Here is a 20,945-nt window from a genome sequence, read left to right as displayed (position 1 = left end):
TCTCATATATGCCTATGTCTCTTCATCTTCGCCCTGGCTGAGGCCATGACTATCCCTCCACCACTTCCCTGCAAGAGCCTTCTGTGCTTTCCCTGTTACACTTCCATCCTCTCACACAGCAGAATGGGCCATATTTCTCCTCTCCCTAAAGCCATTCACTTAGGATACAATCTAACATGTTTAAATGTGGACTACCAGGTAATGTGTAATCTGACCCAGCCATCCTCACCAGCTTCATGTGCTCTCAGGTCCTCAAATACATCAAGTATTTCCCTCCTTAGGGCTTTTGCACATGCTGTCACTGTTGCCTACCATGCTCTTTCCTATACTTATAGCTATATTTTACTTGCTTTATCTATAGGTGTGTTGGTTAAGGTTGTGTGTCAACTTGCCTGGGCCATGATTCTCGGTGGTTTGGCAGTTACGTTGTAGTTGGAAGCTATGTAATGATGTAATGATGTAATCCCCTCCATAATGAGATTTGATATAATGTAATCACCTCCATGATAAGGTCTGTTATAAGCAACCAATCAGTTGAAAGGGATTTTCCTTGGGGGTGTGGCCTGCATCTGGCAAAGCTCTCCGGCTTTTGCTTGAGCTGGATTCTGCAGCTGGCTCCTGTTCATCTGAACCTCCAGTTCTTGGGACTTAAGCTAGCAGCTTACCTGCTGATCTTGGGATTTGTTGGCCTCCACAGCCTGTGAGCCAGAAACCTGCTGTCTGATCTTCCAATCTTGGGTTTGCCAGCCCCTGCAACTACATGAGTCAGGAGAAGCCTCCAGCCTGACCCACAGATTTGGGACTTTCCATCCTCTACAACTGCATGAGCCATTCCCTTGTCATAAATCTCTCTCTCTATATGTATTTATATGCTTCACTGGTTTTGCTTCTCTACAGAACCCAGCCTTAGACTTTTGGTACTGAGAGTGATTCTAGAGAAACAAAATTTTAAGGATGAGTTTTCTAAATCGGTTCTCAGGTGTGGTTAGTCTTAAAGATGTTGATGACTCTGCTTCCAGTAGTAAAATGGGTACTGCTAATCCACGGAGTGAGGTGGCAATAAAAATTTGCAAAATATCACTGCCGATAGATCAGGTATTGGTGAGAGGCAAGATTCTGGGTGACTGTATTTTTGATATCTTTCTACAATTTTGTCATAATGAGAACTATAAGGAAGCTTGTTGGTTGGTCCTACTTTTTTTTTTTCTTTTTCTTTTTTTTAACTGTGACTTACAATTTGTTCTTTTAGCATCGCTCCAGTCCATTTCTCTGTTTTATCAAGTAACAAAGAATGTTTAAAGGTCGGCTACAAAGAACTTTTGTATTCTTATCACTCCATCTTTTTTTTTTTTTAACTTTTATTGAGCTTCAAGTGAACGTTTATAAATCAAGTCAGACTGTCACGTATAAGTTTATATACACCTTACTCCATACTCCCACTTGCTCTCCCCCTAATGAGTCAGCCCTTCCAGTCTCTCCTTTCGTGACAATTTTGCCAGCTTCCAACTCTCTCTATCCTCCCAACCCCCCTCCAGACAGGAGATGCCAACACAGTCTCAAGTGTCCACCTGATGTAATTAGCTCACTCTTCATCAGCATCTTTCTTCTACCCACTGTCCAGTCCCTTTCATGTCTGATGAGTTGTCTTCGGGAATGGTTCCTGTCCTGGGCCAACAGAAGGTTTGGGGACCATGGCCTCCGGGATTCCTCTAGTCTCAGTCAGACCATTAAGTATGGTCTTTTTGTGAGAATTTGGGGTCTGCATCCCACTGATCTCCTGCTCCCTCAGGGGTTCTCTGTTGTGCTACCTGTCAGGGCAGTCATCGATTGTGGCTGGGCACCAACTAGTTCTTCTGGTCTCAGGATGATGTAGGTCTCTGGTTCATGTGGTCCTTTCTGTCTCTTGGGCTCTTAGTTATCGTGTGACCTTGGTGTTCTTCATTCTCCTTTGATCCAGGTGGGTTGAGACCAATTGATGCATCTTAGATGGCCGCTTGTCAGCAATTAAGACCTCAGACGCCACATTTCAAAGTGGGATGCAGAATGTTTTCATAATAGAATTATTTTGCCAATTGACTTAGAAGTCCCCTTAAACCATGGTCCCCAAACCCCCGCTCTTGCTCCGCTGACCTTTGAAGCATTCAGTTTATCCCAGAAACTTCTTTGCTTTTCATCCAGTCCAGTTGAGCTGACCTTCCATGTATTGAGTACTGTCCTTCCCTTCACCTAAAGCAGTTCTTATCTACTAATTAATCAGTAAAAAACCCTCTCCCTCCCTCCCTCCCTCCCCCCCTCGTAACCACAAAAGTATGTGTTCTTCTCAGTTTATACTATTTCTCAAGATCTTATAATAGTGCTCTTATACAATATTTGTCCTTTTGCCTCTGACTAATTTCACTCAGCATAATGCCTTCCAGGTTCCTCCATATTATGAAATGTTTCACAGATTCCTCACTGTTCTTTATCGATGCGTAGTATTCGATTGTGTGAATACACCACAATTTATTTAACCATTCTTCCGTTGATGGACACCTTGGTTGCTTCCAGCTTTTTGCTATTGTAAACAGAGCTGCAATAAACATGGGTGTGCATATATCTGTTGGTGTGAAGGCTCTTGTTTCTTTAGGGTATATTCCAAGGAGTGGGGCTTCTGGGTTGTATGGTAGTTCTATTTCTAACTGTTTAAGATAACGCCAGATAGATTTCCAAAGTGGTTGTACCATTTTACATTCCCACCAGCAGTGTATAAGAGTTCTAATCTCTCCGCATCCTCTCCAACATTTATTATTTTGTGTTTTTTGGATTAATGCCAGCCTTGTTGGAGTGAGATGGAATCTCATCGTAGTTTTAATTTGCATTTCTCTAATGGTTAATGATCGAGAGCATTTTCTCATGTATCTGTTAGCTGCCTGAATATCTTCTTTAGCGAAGTGTGTGTTCATATCCTTTGCCCACTTCTTGATTGGGTTGTTTGTCTTTTTGTGGTTGAGTTTTGACAGAATCACATAGATTTTAGAGATTAGGCGCTGGTGTGAGATGTCATAGCTGAAAATTCTTTCCCAGTCTGTAGGTGGTCTTTTTACTCTTTTGGTGAAGTCTTTAGGTGAGCATAGGTGTTTGATTTTTAGGAGCTCCCCATTATTTGGTGGTTGGTCCTACTTTTGCTGGACAAAATGGTGAAAGAAAGAAATGAACTCAGGGCTTCACAGTCACAGCTCAAGTGCTGCATAAATGACCTCAAAGTTTCCACTTGTGCCTTGAAAGAAAGCCTTATTTCTTATAGTAACAGAGCTGATATTGCCGAAAATGAAACCCAGAGTCTTAACTAATAGTGGCTGAATTATAACACCAATTGAATGTCCAGTCTTGAATGGTGTCTGAAGTTAAAGTGAGGGCATTGATGGGATCCTAAAACTTGAGATAGGGGCATATGTGCAGATAAGCAGGAAGCTGGGGACTGTGAGCCCCTAAATTCCATTGAATCAGTCCTGCCAATAGAACCAGCCCATTCACTCCCATCTGAAGAGATTACTACATGTCTGTCTGCTAAGCCATCCTCCCCAGTAAAACCGTTATGCCCTCCACTCCCATCTGATAATATTAACCCAGCTGTGTCTGAAGAGCCTGTCTGAGTCATCCCCTGGGGAGGCACCTGAGTTATTGCCTGGGGCATCGCCTGAGGCAGATGCCTTACAAGATGTTGCTGAATATTCTCAGAACACATTCCTACCACCCATTTTTGCATCTAGACCAATAACTAGACTTAAGCCTCAGTGTGCCCTGAAAGATGAAGTACAAAGCATGACCCAGGAGAAGATACACTACACTCCAAAAGAACTGCTTGACTTTTCTAATATGTACAAACAAAAACCTGGCGAATATGCGTGGAAACGGCTATTAAGGGCTTGGGATAATGGTGCAAGGAACATAAAGTTGGATCAGTCTGAGTTTATTGACATGGGCCCACTAAGCACAGATTCTTCATTCAGTGTTTCAGCTCAAAAGGTTAGGAAAGGAGCTAATAGTTTATTTGGTTGGTTTGTTGAAGCACGGATTACGTGGTGGCTCACACTAAATCAAGTTGAAGTGCCAGACTTGCCTTGGTATATTGTAGAAGAAGGAATCCAAAAGCTTAGGGCAAGTGGCATGTTCAAATGAAATTATCGGGTTAGACACACAATCCAGACATGGAATGCCCAGAAAACACCCCTTTTACTATAACAATGAGAAACAAATTTGTTAAGGGAGTCCCAGCATCTTTGAAGACTGCTATGATTACTACTTTATGTAAGTCAGATTTGACAGGGGAAACTGCCTTAGCTGAATTAAGACATCTAACTACAATGGGGCTGTTTGGACCCAAGTGGAAGCACTGAATCAACAAAGACTAGGTGCATGTGGTTACCTTAATGGACAGCGGAATCAAAGCAGTAATCAGAATAGTCTGATTCGTATGGACTAATGGCATTGGTTACTTAGTCATGATGTCCCTATGAGTGAAATAGATATGAAATCTATTAAATACTTACTTGATACATACAAGTGGAAGAATTCTAGGTCAAGTGACAGCAGTCTAACTCAAACTGTTGGAATAAACTCATGGCCTCTTTATCAATTTCCTGACTTGAGTGAGTTTAAATACCCACAAACCCTTGAATGAAGGGGAGGCTGGGTCCCCTTGGAGAAGAACCCCACTACACTGCCAAAAATTTATACTGTTAATATTTTTCCTAGCCTCCCCCAAAGGAATCTATGGCCTTGTATGAGAGTGACTGTTCATTGGGGAAAAGGAAATAATCAGACTTTTCTTGGATTACCGGACACTGGCTCTGAAATGACACTAATTCCTGGAGATCTGACACGTCACTGTGGCCCATCAGTCAGAGTGGGGGGAGATGGAGGTCAGGTTTTAATGGAGTCTTAGCTCAGTTTCAGCTCATAGTGGCTCCAGTGGGTCCCTGAACTCACTGATTTCCCCAGTTCTAGAGTGCCTAATTGGAATAGATATACTCAGCAACTGTTAGAACCCCCACGATGGATCCCTGACAAGTGGAGTTAGGGCTATTACGGTAGGAAAAGCCAAGTGGAGCCATTAGAACTGCCTCTACCTTGGAAAATAGTAAATCAAAAGCAATACTGCATTCCTGGAGGGATGGCAGATTTTTGTGCCACCATCAAGGACTTCAAGGAGGTAAGGTGTGGTGATTCCCGCCACAGCCCTCTTTAGCTCGCCTATTTGGCCTGTGCAAGGGACAGATGGATTTTGGAGAATGACAATGGATTACTGAAAATTTAATCAGGTGATGACTCCAATTGCAGCTGCTGTTCCACGTGTGGTTTCATTGCATGAGCAAATTAATACATCTCCTGGTACCTGGTAGGCAGCTATTGATCTGGCTAGTGCCTTCTTCTCCATACCTGTTTTGAAGGACCACCAGAAGCAGTTTGCCTTAAGCTGGCAAGGCCAGCAATACAGTATCACTGTCCTACCTCAGGTGTGTATCAACTCTCCAGCCCTATATCATAACCTAGTCTGCAGGGACCTTGATTGCCTTTTCCTTCCTTAAGATGTCACAATGTCCATTAAATTGATGACATTATGCTGATTGCACCTAGTAAGGAAGAAGCGTCAATGACTCTTGACTTATTGGTAAAACATTTGCATGCTAGAGGGTGGGAAATTAATCTAACAAAAATTCAGTTGCCTTCCACCTCAATGAAATTTCTTGGGATCCAGTGGTGTGAGGTATGTTGAGATAGTTCTTCTAAAGTTAAGGATAAATTATTGCATCTGGTTCCCCCCACAACTAAAAAGGAGGCACAATGCCTAGTGGGCCTCTTCGGATTTTGGAGGCAACATATTCCTCATTTGGGTATGCTACTCTGGCCTATTTATCAAGCAACTCAAAAAGTTGGTAGTTTTGAGTGGGCCCAGACCAAGGGAAGGCTCTGTAACAGGTTCAGGCTTCTGTGCAAGTGGCTATGCCCCTTGAGCCATACGATCTGGCTCACCCGATGGTGCTTGGAGTGTCAGCAGCAGATACAGATGCTGTTTGGAGTTTTTGGCAGGCCCTTAGGATTTCGGAGCAAAGCCCTGCCGTCCTCTGCAGATAACTACTCTCCTTTTGAGAAACAAATTTTGGCTTGTTACTGGGACTTAGTAGAGACTGAACTCTTAATCATGGGCCACCAAGTCGCCATGCAGCCTGAGCTGCCCATCATGAACTGGATGTTGTCATAAAGAGTCATAAAGTTGGATGTGCACAGCAGCACTCCATGAGAAGTGGCCCAAATGCCCATGGTCTCCACTCCTGTCACATTACCTTCCATCTCCCAGTCTGCATCTATGGCCTCATGGAGAGTTTCTTATGATCTATTGACTGAGGAAGAGAAAATTTGTGCCTGGTTTGCAGATGTTTCTGGGGAATATGCCGGCACCACTGAAAAGTAGGCAGCAGCAGCATTACAGCCCCTTTCTGCGGACCTTCCTGAAGGACAGTGGTGAAGAGAAATCCTCCCAATGGGCAGATCTTTGATCTATGCACTTGGTCGTTTACTTTACCTAGAAGGAGAAATGGCCAGGTGTGCAATTGTGTACTGACTGATTCATGGGCTGTGTTCAATGGTTTGGCTGGATGGTCACGGAATCGGAAAAATCATTATTGGAAAATTGGTGACAAGGAAGTATGGGGAATGGGGAAGAGGTATGTAAATAGGCTTTTTGAAAGTGCAGATACTTGTGTCTTATGTGAATGTTCACTAAAGGGTGACCTTGGGAGAGGAGGATTTTAACAATCACATAGTTAGGATGATGTGTTCTGTGGAAACCAGACATTCTCTTTCCCCAGCCACTCCTGTCATTTCCCAATGAGCTCATGAAATCATGAACAAAGTTGCCATGGTGGCAGGGATGGAGCTTATGCATGGACTCAGCAACATGGACTTCCACTCACTAAGGCTGACTTGGCTACAACCACTGTTGAGTGTTCAATCTGCCAGCAGCAGAGATCCCGATATGGCACCATCCCTCGAGGTGATCAGCCAGCAACCTGGTGGCAAATTGATTACACTGGACTACTTCCATCATGAAAAGGGTAGTGTTTTGTTCTTACTGGAATAGATGGTTACTCTGGTTATGGATTTGCCTTCTCTGTATGCAATGCTTCTGCCAAAACTACCGTCTGCGGACTTACAAAATCCCTTTCCACCATCATGGTATCCCACACAGCATCACCTCGGATCAAGAGACTCACTTCACAATAAATGAAGGTTGTAATAGGCCCATGCTCATGGAATTCACTGGTATTACCATGTTCCCCATCATCCTGATGCAGCTGGCTTTATTGGACAATGGAATGGCCTTTTAAAGATACAATTACGGTGCCAGCTAGATGGCGATACCTTGCAGAATTGGGACAATGTTCTCCAGGAGGCGATATACACTCTAAACCAGTGTCCAATATATGGTGCTGTTTCTACCATAGCCAGAATTCATGGGTCCAGGGATCAAGGGGTGGAAATGGGAGTGGTACCACTCATCATTACCCCTAGTGACCCACTCGCAAAAGTTTTGTTTCCTGTCTCCACCACCCTATGCTCTTCAGGTCTAGAGGTCTTAGTTCCAAAGGAAGAAATGCTCCCACCTGGAAGCACATCACTGATTCCACTGAACTGGAAATTAAGAATGCCACTTGGGCACTTTGGATTTTGATGCTTCTGAATTAACAGGCAAAGAAGGGAGTTACCATTTTGGCTGGTGTGATCGATCCTGATTACCAAGAGGAAATCAGACTGATATTACATAATGGAGGTAAAAAAGAGTATGTCTGGAATACAGGAGGTCCCTTAGGATGTCTCTTAGTACTGTGATTAAAGTCAATGGAAAACTTCAGTAACCCAGTTCCAACATGACTACTAATGGTCCAGACCCTTCAGGAATGAAGGTTTGTGTCCGTGGCAAGAACCATGATCAGCTTAGGTGCTTGCTTAGGGTAAAGAGAATACAGACTGTGTGGTGGAAGAAGGTGGTTCTAAATACCAGCTACGACCAGGTGACTAGTTGCAGAAACAAGGACTGTAATTGTTATGAGTATTTCTTCCTTGTTTGTATGCATCAAATCTTTTTGTTTTCTAAAACTATAAGATGCATACAGGGCTAGTGCATTTTTGGTTGTACTCATCTTTGTTGTATCTTTTTAGGCACAAGTATGACTTTATAATTGTCTTCATTTAGAGATGTGTACATGTGCCAAGTTGTCAAGGGGTGGACTTCAATGGTTAGGGTTGTGTGTCAACTTGGCTGGGCCTTGATTCTCAGTGGTTTGACAATTTTGATGTAGCTTGGTAGTTAGGTAATGATGTAATCATCTCCATAATGAGATCTGATATAATGTAATCACCTCCATGATGTGATCTGTTATAAGCAGCCAAGCAGTTGAAAGGGAGTTACCTCGGATGTGTGGCCTACATCCAATATAGGTAGACCTTCTGGCAAAGCTCGCTGGCTTTTGCTTTCCCTGGATCCTGTTCATCAGAAGTTCTTGATACTTGAACAGCTTACCTGCTGGCCTCTGCAGCCTGTGAGCCAGAGGTCTGCTGTCTGACCTGCTGATCTTGGGTTTACCAGCCTCGGCAACCACATGAATCAGGAGAAACCACCAAACTGACCCATGGACTTGGGACTTGCCAGCCTTTAAACCTCATGAGCCATTTCCTTAATATAAATCTCTCTCTATATGTATTTATACACTTCACTGGTTTTGCATCTCTAGAGAACCCAGCCTAAGACAACAGGTTAATTCTAAAAATTAAAAACCAATATGTAGCATTTAAGAAATGACTATGTACATATGAGTCATTGTAAAAACAAGTACAGTGAAACCTGTGAGAGCCAAAACTTAACAGGGCTGCCTTGTTTTTCCAGGTCTTGCAAATTTTCTTCCTTTGACAGGGTGTAGTCTTACCGCTTTTCTACGGCTCTCTAATAGTAGAAAATATTTGAGTTTTCCTTCTCTGACATGTTTCCACCTTACACACTTTGCACCTTTCGCAGGTTTTACTGTAGTATGACTGAACTCATTTTTTTTTTTTTTTTTTTTGAAAATGCATTCCACTTCCAGGTATTTACCCAAGAGAAAGAAAAACATATGTCCACAAAAAGACTTGCAGTTGAATATTGATCGTTTTATTTGTAACAGCCCCAAACTGGAATCAATTCAAATTCCATCAACAGAAGAATGGATAAATTGTGCTATATTTAGGCAATGCACTACTAGTTAACAATAAAAAAGAACAAACCACTAATACACACAACAGCTTGAATCTCACGAACATTGTATTAAACAAAAGAAGCCAAACACATAAACATATGCACTGTATGATTCAGTTTATGTAAAGTTCAAGGATAGGCAAATGAATCTACATCAAAAGAAATCAGAAACAGTTGCCTCTGGTTGGGCATGTGGGGAGGGCATTGGCTGAAAAGGGGCCCAACGGAACTTCCGAGGTGATGGAAATGCTCTATATCTTGATTCGAGTAATCGTTACACAGGTTTATGCATTTGCCAACACTTACTAAATTGTACACTGAAGATCTGAGCATTTTTTGTGTATGAAATATACCTCAATTAAAGAACAATACGGAGTCCCTGGGTGATGCAAATGGTTAACACCCTGGGCTGCTAACTGAAAGGTTGGAGGCTCAAGTCCACCCAGAGGTGCCTCTGAAGAAAGACCTGGCAACCTACGTCCAAAAAATCAGCCACTGAAAACCCTGTGGAGCATACTTCTACTCTCACACACATGGGGTCACCATGTGCCAGAGTTGACTTGATGGCAGCTCAAAGAAGACTCTTTCAAGAATCAAGTCTAATGAATTATTTTTTTTTCTTTCTAGTTTCCTTCACTTCTTGAGATCATGGTCAAAGTTCACGTATGGTAATAAAGTAAGAGGTCATAAGGCCTCCCTCTGGGTCTGTCTAGTCTGATTTCATGGACAGTTTTATGACCTCAGAGATCTCATTTCTGAGCTTACATCAGATTAGAAGTAGCCAAAAAATACACAGGTAGGTACATTGGTAATAGTGAGTAAGATGAACCCTGATAGTGAAAGAGACAAAGAAAAACTAAAATTATGACCTAAGAATTCAGGATAATTTAGACCTGGAAAAATTTAGACAAAACCATAACTTCTCTATCCATTAGGCATCACATCTTATGCATAGTGTGGCCCATCTAGAAATTGTTAAATGCAAGATACTCTTTTGTTTTTTAATTCAGAGAAGAATATAATACATGGATATTCTATACAGAACTGTTTGAATAATAATTTTGATACTCGAAGGGATAAAACTTGAGGTATCTGGAACCAATTTCAGGCAAGACTTACAGCCAGTCTCTGGTAGAACCTAGGGCTGGTGGTAAAGGGCCCCCTTTGAGTAGACAGCTATCATTAAACAGCTTAGTGGAACTTCGGGCAAGTGAAGAGGTCATGTAAAACCAACAAGTACTGACTTAACACCATTACTGACAACATGTAGTTAGTTCTCTTATGTGTGTAATGATGCTGAGAAATGCTGAAAACATGAACTTTTCTTGGGGTGCATGGTTGTGAGCACTTCATGAAGGTAAGACCCCAGGAAAAGATCTTGTTAGTTCTTCTGAAAGAGAACCATTCTAAATGGACTCCTGATTTTCTGGGTGATTTCTATTCTACAGAGACTTGCTTACAGAAAATTTCTAGTAAACTTGAAAAAACAAACAAACAAAAAACCCTCAACTTCCTATATCATTTAAAAAATGTACTGGGTGTGAAATATATTTAAAATACTTGGTTGCCATGTTGAAGGAAAACCTTGATGAGTAGAACTTTTAAATGAGAGGAACAGGTGGACTGGTAAAGAGGACAAGACCTTCTAATTGTCAGTGACTAAAGGGAATCTTGCTGAGCTTGGAAAGGGATCCCTCCTAGTTGGAAGCATTGTGACCTCGAGCTCAGATACCTGTTTGAATTAGATGTCATGTTTCTGCAGGGATGAAGGGCCCACAGAAGAATGAGAACAGGGAGGCAGATCCTGCTGGAAAGAGAGCGCGTGGAATGTCCGTAGTGGTCAAGAGAAACACATGTGTGGGTGTGTAGGAGGGTATCAAGGGAAATGAACAATGCCAAGCGGATTTGTTTTTCCTGCCAAGGCATTCATGGGATATCTCCCTAGCTACTAGGATTAGAGAAGATTAGAGTTTCAACAATATGCTTATCCATTACAAGTACAAGCATTTGTTTTGGTAGATGTGCTTTTAATTATAAACATACTACGATAACATTACAGACACTTTGAGACAACATGACCATTCATAATCCCACTATTCTTTAGTAAATAATACTATATTTTTATATGGTTTTCTTCTAGTCTAAAAAAATGCTCTTTCTTCAGCAATATTTTGGGGAGAGTAAGTTTCCCCTTGATCTAATATTTGTTAAGGCAGCTTATGATGCCCAGCAAGCTAGGAACACTTCTCCAATCCTGTATCATTTTGCCTTAAATTGGAAAGTAGAACTGCAGAGATGATTTCAGACTGAAAATATCATTTCAGGCTGTTTTCTGAAATTCACCCGTTCTGCAACAGCTAATCAATGATCATTTTGCCTGCTAAAGTCAAAGAAAGTCAAATGTGAGGGTAAGAAGGCAACTCCATAATAGTTCACCTTAACTCACTGATTAGGAAGGAAACCAAGCCCCATAAAGGCCCTAGAGCTAGTAAATGTCAGAGCTGAGACTTGAACCAAGATCCTTAAAAAACAAAAAGCTTTCTATTTTAAATAATTTTAGATGAATAGAAAAGTTGCAAAACTAGTATAGAGTTTATGTAATATGCGCTTCACCCAGGTTCCCCTAATGTAGTTCAATGATAAAACCAGGAAATTAACATAGATACAATATTATTTGGAAACCCTGGTGGCATAGTGGTTAAGTGCTACGGCTGTAAACCAAAGAGTCAGCAGTTCAAATCCGCCAGGTGCTCTTTGGAAACTCTATGGGGCCGTTCTACTCTGTCCTATAGGGTTACTATGAGTCGGAATCGACTTGACAGCACTGGGTTTGGTTTTGGTTTGAACAATACGATTTATTAACCTAGATACCTATTTTAATTTTACCAGTTTTCATCCTAATATTCTTTTCCTGTTCCAGAATCCAATCCAGAATCCCACATTGACTTTAGTTATTGCTCCTCCCTAATTTCCTCCAATCTGGGAAATTCCTCAGTCTTTGTCTTTCATGACCTCAACGCTTTTGATGAGGATTTATCGGTTATTTTGTGAAATGTCACTCGATTTAAGTTTGTCTGATGATTTCTTATGATTAAATTAAGGTTTTACTTTTTTTTTTTTTGGCAAGAATACCACAGCAGTGATGTGCCTTATATCAGTGCAGCCCATCAAGGGTATATGCTGTTGATATGTCTTATTACTGGTGACTTTAACCTTGATCACTTGGGCCCAGGTGGTATCTGTGAGGTTTCCCCAGTGTAAACTTGCTATTTTTCTCTTTGTAACTGATACATATCTTGGAGGAGATACATTGAGACTATGCTAATATCCTGTTTTTCCTCAAACTTTCACTCCTGGATTTTAGTATCTATCAGTGGATCCTGACTACAACAATTATTACTCTGGTGTTTGCCTAATAGTGGTTTTGTATCTCTCTCATTCTTTTCCACATTTATTAATCAATATTCTCCTGAAAGAACTGTTCCTTCTCCCATATTTATTTATTTATTCAGTTATTTGTTTATACTGATATGTATATTTGAATCATGGATATTTATTTATTGTGCTTTAGGTGGAAGTTTACAGCTCAAGTTAATTTCTCATAGAAAAATTTATACACATATCGTTTTGTGGCCCTACTTGCAATCCTTACAATGTGACAGCACACTCACCCTTTCCACCCTAGGTTTCCTGTGTCCATCCAACCAGCTCCTGTCCCTTTCTGCCTTCTCATCCTGCCTCCAGACAGAAGCCTCCCATTTAGTCTCCTGTATCTGCTTGAACTAAGAAGCACACTCTTCATGAGTATGATTCTATGCTTTATAATCCAGTCTAATCTTTGTCTGAAGAATTGGTTTCAGGACTGGCTTTAGTTCTGGGTTAACAGAGAGCCTGCGGGCCGTGTCTTCAAGGATTTCTCCAGCCTCAGTCAGACCATTAAGCCTGGCCTTTTTACGTGAATTTTGAGTCCTGCTCCATCAGGAGCTCTCTGTTGTGTTCCCTGCCAGGCACCATCTAGTTCTTCTGGTCTCAGGCTGATGGAGTCTCTGGTTTATGTGGCCCTCTTGTCTCTTGGGATAATATTTTCCTTGTGTCTTTGGTGTTCTTCATTCTTCTTTACTTCAGGCTGGCTGGGGCCAATTGATGCTTCTTAGATGGCCGCTCACAAGCTTTTAAGACCCTAGATGCCACTTACCAAAGTGGGATGCAGAACATTTTCTTGAACTTTGTTATGCCAATTGACCTAGATATCCCCTGAAACCATGGTGCCCAGACCCCTGCCTCTGCAACTCTGTCCCTTGAAAAGTTTGTATGTGTTCAGGAAACTTCTTAGCTTTTGGTTTACTCCAGTTGTGCTGAATTCCCCAGTATTTTGTGTTGTCGTTTTCTTCACCTAAGATAATTCTTGTCTACTATCTAGTTAGTGAATACTCCTCTCTCTCCCTCCCAACCTCTTAGCCATTAAAGAATGTTTTCTTTTGTGTTTAAACCTTTTCTTGAGGTCTTAAAATAGTGGTCTCATACAGTATTTGTCCTTTTGCGACTGACTAATTTCACTCAGTGTAATGCCTTCCAGATTCATCCATGTTGTGAGGTGTTTCATGGATTCATCATTGTACTTTATTGTTGCATAGTATTGCATCAGAATAGGAATTCCAGAACACTTAATTGTGTTCATGGGGAACCTTTACATAGATCAAGAGGCAGTTCTTCGGACAGAACAAGGGGATACTGATTGGTTTAAAGTCAGGAAGGGTGTGCGTCAGGGTTGTTTTCTTTCACCATATCTATTCAATCTGTATGCTGAGCGAATAATACAAGAAGCTGGACTATATGAAGGAGAACGGGGCATCAGGATTGGAGGAAGACTCATTAAAAACCTGCATTATGCAGATGATACAACCTTGCTTGCTGAAAGTGAAAAGGACTTGAAGCACTTACCAAGGAAGGTCAAAGACCACAGCTTTCAGTATGGATTACACCTCAACATAAAGAAAACAAAAATCCTCACAACTGGATCAATGAGCAACATCATGATAAACGGAGAAAAGATTGAAGTTGTTAAGGATTTCATTTTGCTTGGATCCACAATCAACAGCCATGGAAGCAGTAGTCAAGAAGTCAAAAGACTCATTGCTGCAAAGGACCTCTTTAAAGTGTCAAAGAGCAAAGATGTCACCTTGAAGACTAAGGTGCGCCTGACCCAAGCCATGGTATTTTCAATCACACCATATGCGTGTGAAAGCTGGACAATGAATAAGGAAGACTGAAGAAGAGTTGACGCCTTTGAATTGTGGTGTTGGCGAAGAATATTGAATATACCATGGGCTGCCAAAAGAACGAACAAATCTGTCTTGGAAAAAGTACAACCAAAATGCTCCTTAGAAGCAAGGATGGTGACACTGCGTCTTCCATACTTTGGACATGTTGTCAGGAGGGATCAGTCCCTGGAGAAGGACATCACGCTTGGTAGAGTACAAGATCAGTGGAAAAGAGGAAGACCCTCAAAGAGGTGGATTCACACAGTTGCTGCAACAATGAGCTCAAGCATAACAATGATTTTAAGGATGGCTCAGGACCCGGCAGTGTTTCGTTCTGTTGTGCATGGGGTTGCTATGAGTTGGAACCGACTCAACGGCACCTAACAACAACAACGGTATTCCATCGTGTGTATGTACCATAATTCGTTTATCCATTCATCTGTTGATGGGCACCTAGGTTATTTTCATTTTTTTGCTGTTGTGAACGGTGCTGCAATGAACATGGGTGTGCATATATCTATTCATGTGACAGCACTTATTTCTCTAAGATATATTCCAAGGAGTGGGATTACTGGATCATATTGTATTTCTATTTCTAGCTTTTTAAGGCAGCGCCAAATCGATTTCCAAAGTGATTGTACCATTTTATATTCCCGACAGCAGTATATATGTGTTCCATCCTCTCCACAACCTCTCCAACATCTATTATTTTGTGTTTTTTGGATTAGTGCCAGCCTTGTTGGGGTGAGATGGTATCTCATTGTAGTTTTGATTTACATTTCTCTAATTGCTAACGATCGTGATCGTTTCCTCATGTATCTGTTAGTTGCCTGAAAGTCTTCTTTGGTGAAGTGTCTGTTCATATCCTTTGCCCATTTTTTAATTGGGTTGTCTTTTTGTTGTTGAGGTTTTGCAGTAGATTTTAGAGATTAGACCCTGATCAGATATGTGGTGGCATGAATCCCACTTGGTCATTGTCATGGATTGAATTGTGTTCCCCCAAAATATGTGTATTAACTTGGTTAGGCCATGATTCCCAGTATTCTGTGTTGTCCTCCATCTTGTGATTGTAATTGTATGTTAAGAGGATTAGGGTGGAATTGTAACACCACCCTTACTTAGGTCACCTCCCTGATGCAATGTAAAGGGAGTTTCCCTGGGGTGTGGTCTGCACCACCTTTTATCCTTAAGAGGTAAAAGGAAAAGGAAGCAAGCAGAGAGTTGGGGACCTCATACCACCAAGAAAGCAGTGCCAGGAGCAGAGGGCATCCTTTGGACCCAGGGTCCCTGCACCTGAGAATCTCCTCAGCCAGGGTAAGGTTGAGGACAAGGACCTTCCTCCAGAGCCAACAGAGAGAAAGACTTCCCCTGGAGCTGACACCTTGAATTTGGACTTTGAGCCTACTTTACTGAGAGAAAATAAACTCTCTATTAAAGCCATCCACTTGTGGTATTTCTGTTATAGCAGCACTAGATGACTAAGATCAAAAACTAAACCCACTGCCATTGAGTCGATACCAACTCATAGAGACCCTAAAGGACAGAGTAGAACTGCCCCATAGGGTTTCCAAGGAGCACCTGGCAGATTTGAACTGCTGACCTCTTGGTCAGCAGCTGTAGGACTTAACCACGATGATACTGGGGTTTCCAATGACTAAGACAGTCATGGTGAATTATTTTTTTGATATGTTGTTGAATTTTGAGGACTTTTGCATCTATGTCCGCGAAGGATATTGGCCTGTAATTTTTTTTTCTGTGTGTGGTGTCTTTACCTGGTTTTGGTATCAAGGTTATGCTGGCTTCACAGAATGAGATCGAAAGTATTCCTTTCTTTTCTATGCTCTGAAATACCTTTAGTAGTACTGGCGTTAACTCTTCTCTGAAAGTTTGGTAGAGTTCTCCAGTGAAGCCAACAGGGCTAGGGCTTTTTTTTTTGTTGGGACTTTTTAAATTCCCTCTTCGGTCTCTTTTGTTATCGGTTTATTTAGTTTTTCTACCTCTGTTTGTGTTAGTTTGTAGGTAGTGTCTACAAATTTTTCCATTTCCTGTAGGTTTTCAAATTTGTTGGAGTACAATTTTTCATAGTTATGATTCTTGTAATTTCAGTTGTGTTGTTGTGATATTGCCCATCTCATTTCTTATTTGGGTTTATTTGCTTCCTCTCCTGTTTTTCTTTTGTCAGTTTGGCCAGTGGTTTTGTTGATCTTTTCAAAGAGCCAGCTTTTGGTCTTGTTAACTCTATTGTTTTTCTATTTCATTTATTTCTGCTCTAATTTTTATTATTTGCTCTCTTTTGGTGTCTGAGGGCTTTTTTTTGCTGCTCTTTTTCTATTTGTTTGAGTTGTAGAGTTAATGTTTTGATTTTGACTCTCTTCTTTTCAGATGTGTGCATGTATTGCTATAAATTGACCTCTGAGTTCTGTTTATGTTGTGTCCCAAAGTTCTGGTAGGATGTGTTTTCATTCTCATTTGATTCTATGAATTTCTGTATTCTGTCCTTGATTTCTTCTATAACCCAGTAGTTTTTGTGCAAGGTGTTGTTCAGTTTCCATGTATTTGACTTTTTTCCTTGCTTTTTCTGTTATTGATTTCTACTTTTATGGCTGTATGGTCAGAAAAGATGCTTTGTAATATTATGATATTTTGGATCCTGTTAAGGCTTGCTTTGTGGGCTGATAAGTGGTCTATTCTGGAGAAAGTTTCCATGTGTGTTGGAAAAGAAAGTATACTTGGCTACCGTTGGGTGGAGTGTTCTGTATATGTCTATGAGATTAAGTTGGCTGATTGAGGCATTTAGATCTTCTGTGTGTTTGTTGAGCTTCTTTCTGGAAGCCCTATCCTTCACGGAAAGTGGTGTGTTGAAGTCTCCTACTATTAGTGTGGAGCTGTCTATTTCTCTTTTCAATGTTGCTAGAGTTTATGTATTTTGGAGCCCTGTTGTTGGGTGTGTAAATATTTATTATGGTTATGTCCTCCTGGTGTACTGACTGTTTAATCATTATGTAGTGTCCTTACTTATCCTTTGTGGTAGATTTTTCTTTAAAGTCTATTTTGTCAGAGGTTAATATTGCCACTCCTGCTCTTTTTTGATTGTTGTTTGCTTGATATATATTTTTCCATCCTTTGAGTTTTAGTTTGTTTGTGTCTTTGAGTCTAACATGTGTCTCCTGTAGGCAGCATACAGGCAGATCATGTTTTTTTTTATCCATTCTGCCACTCTCTGTCTATTGGTGCATTTAGTCCATTTACATTCAGTGTAATTTTGATAGGTATGGGTTTAATGAAAACCCTGAGTTTAGTGCTGTCATTTTGATTTTTTTTTTTTTGTATTGTTCATAGTGTCTTTGTTCCACTTAATTTTCTGTGCTGAGTCATTTTTCTTTATGTATTTTCTTTTCATTGTTGTTGAATTCATATTTGCTGCATTTCTATATTTTCCTTCTTTTTTATTTTGATGTGTAGGATTGTTAGTGTCCTTTGTGGTTATCTTAAAATTTACTTCTATTTTTCTAAGTTTAAACCAATCTTTTTTTCTTGATATCACCTTGACTTCCTCTCCTTACAAAAGTTCTACGACTACGTTATTTAGTTCCTCTTTTTTGTTTTAATGTTGTCACCTTTTACATATCGACATCTCTGTTTCCTTATTTTCAGTGTTTTACGTTTGACTTATATTTGTGACTTCCCTATCTGTGTTGATATTTGGTTGCTGTGTCCTGGGTTCTAGTCTTGGGTTGTTATCTGATATTATTGATTCTCTAACCAGAGGACTCCCTTTAATATTTCTTGTAATTTTTGCAAATGCCCCAATTTCACCATCACATTTGAGAGACAATTTTGCTGGATATATAATTGTTGGACAATTTTTTTCCTTCAAAGTTTTATATATGTCATTGCATTGCCTTCTTGCCTCCATGGTTTCTGCTGAGTAGTCAGATCTTAGTCTTATTGACTCTCCTTTGTAGATGACTCTTTGTTTATCCCTAGCTGCTCTTAAAATTCTCTCCATCTTTGGTTTTGGCAAGTTTGATGATAATATGTCTTGGTGACTTTCTTTTGGGATCTACCCTATGTGGGGTTCAATGGACTTCTTGTATAGATATCTTTTCATTTTTTCTGATATTAGGAAAGTTTTCTGCCAGCAAATCTTCAAGAATTCTCCTTGGGTTTTCTGTAATCCTGCCTGTTCTGGTACTCCCATCACCCATAGGTTATCCCTCTTCATAGAGTCCCACAGAATTCTTAGGGTTTCTTCCTTTTTTAAAATTCTTTTATTTGATTTTTCCTCAAATAAATTGGTGTCAAGTGCTTTATCTTCAGTCTAACTAATTCTGACTACTATTGCCTGAATTCTGCTCCTATGACTTTCTATTGAGTTGTCTAATTCTGAAATTTTATTGTTAATCTTTGGATTTCTATTTGCTGTCTCTCTATGGATTCTAGCAGCCTATCAAGTTTGTCATTTTACTCTTATATAACCTTCTTAATTTCCTCTATCGCTTTGTGTGTATGTTCCTTGGCTTGGTCTGCAGTTTGCCTGATCTCCTTCTGATCTCTTGAAGGGCTGTGTATATTAATCTTTTGAATTCTGCCTCTGGTTATTACAAGAGCTTCTCTTCCTCAGGGAGGTTTCCTGGCTATTTGTTTTGGTTGCCTGCTGAAGCCATCATGGTCTGATTCTTTATGTGATTTGATATTGGCTGTTGTCTCCGAGCCAACATTAAGTTATTATATTTATTTATTATATGTTTGCTTACTGTTTCTTGGCTTCTTGTTTTGTTCTGTTTTAATATGCCCAAATAGGATGGTCGTGTGAGCTACTTTGAGTTTTGGCATCTTTGAAACTGTCACGTTCTGTCACCAGGTAGTTAGAGCTACTACTAGGCATGCAAGCCCAGGAGTCCATTTACTTTTCTTGTGTGGATTCAGCTCAGGTGTCCAGATCTTCATTCACCAAGTGTTTGACGCAGGCTTACACCTATAGTCCTTGATAGGCGGGGCTATGTAGGGATGATTGGATTAGGCACGGGTATCCGGCTGTAGTAGGGGGTTATGTGCTTAGCAATGTAGGGTGCTGTTGGCTGTTCCTGAGGGCCTGGGTGGAAGTGTGTCCCTGTTCCCTAGAGCACGTAGGTGGGTGGCTTTTGCAGTCTGATTTTGAGCAACCTATGCTGTTGGCTGTAAAGACTGGGAGGCACCATGTATTCTCAGACACCTGTTGTGGGTGGCTAGGTAAAGTGAGTGGAGCCATCAGTCCTCAGGCCCCTGATATGTGTAGGTGAGGGCCCTGCTTAATGGGCAGGGTGGTGTCAAATGTCACAAATCTGTTACTCCGCCTTAGCCATTGCAGTTGAAAATAGGCTTCAGGTGTATACCCTGTTGTACTATGCTAATGAGGGCCTATGCTGTTGAAATGGCCCCACACGGGTCGGTGTGAAAGACATTCAAAGTTTGTGGACCCCTTATGCCTGTGCCTAGGCAAAAGGGCTGTGCCTGCCTCCAGGTCCTGGCTTAGGGGAGCTGCCAGATTATTTTTTCCTGTTTGTTAATTTGTTCCCTCTCCAAAGGTAAGAGAATGGCTCAGGGCATGTGAAGGGTCCCACTTCCTACCTAGGGGGCGAAGCTATCGCTGAAGCAGAAGGGGACCTGAGCAGAGGGGGCAGGGGCTGGGTGAAGGGAAAAGAGGTACTTCCCAGAGAGAAAAAAGTTATTTGATCCATGTGTTAGGTTACATGCTGGTACTTATCTTTCACAGATCCAGTGCTGCTTCCTCCTAGCTCTGGAGGCTTGAGCAGACTCTCTGACACTTGGTTTCTCCCACTGTGGAACATGCATCCTGAGCACTACTGCTTGTCTCAGCCTGTGTGTGCCAGCTGATCCAGACTGCGGGGCGCCAGCTGATCCAGACTGCGGGGCGCCAGCTGATCCAGACTGCGGGGCGCCAGCTGATCCAGACTGCGGGGCGCCAGCTGATCCAGACTGCGGGGCGCCAGCTGATCCAGACTGCGGGGCGCCAGCTGATCCAGACTGCGGGTTGCCAGCTGATCCAGACTGCGGGGCGCCAGCTGATCCAGACTGCGGGGTGCCAGCCAGGTCAGGTCTGGCAAATCCTTGCTGCTTCTAAACTGTCTCTCCCTCCCCCTGCTGCTCAGTCCAACTCCTCAACTTTGTGTATGATGTTCAGGGTTCCTAGATTGTCATATATAATTGATTCACTTGTTTTTGGGGGGGGTCTTTGTTGTAAGAGGGACCACGGGAATAGTCTGACTACTCTGCCATCTTAGCCCTGCCTCCCACGGATATTTATTTTATTCTATGGGTGTCATGGATTGAATTATGTCCCCCCAAAAACGTGTATATCAGTTGGGCTTGGCCATGATTCCTGGTACTGTGTGATTTTCCTATATGTTGTAAAT

The sequence above is a fragment of the Elephas maximus genome, chromosome 14, assembly GCF_024166365.1.
Source record: "Elephas maximus indicus isolate mEleMax1 chromosome 14, mEleMax1 primary haplotype, whole genome shotgun sequence".
Classification (NCBI taxonomy): Eukaryota; Metazoa; Chordata; class Mammalia; order Proboscidea; family Elephantidae; genus Elephas; species Elephas maximus.
Note: the sequence above shows the minus strand (reverse complement) of the source record.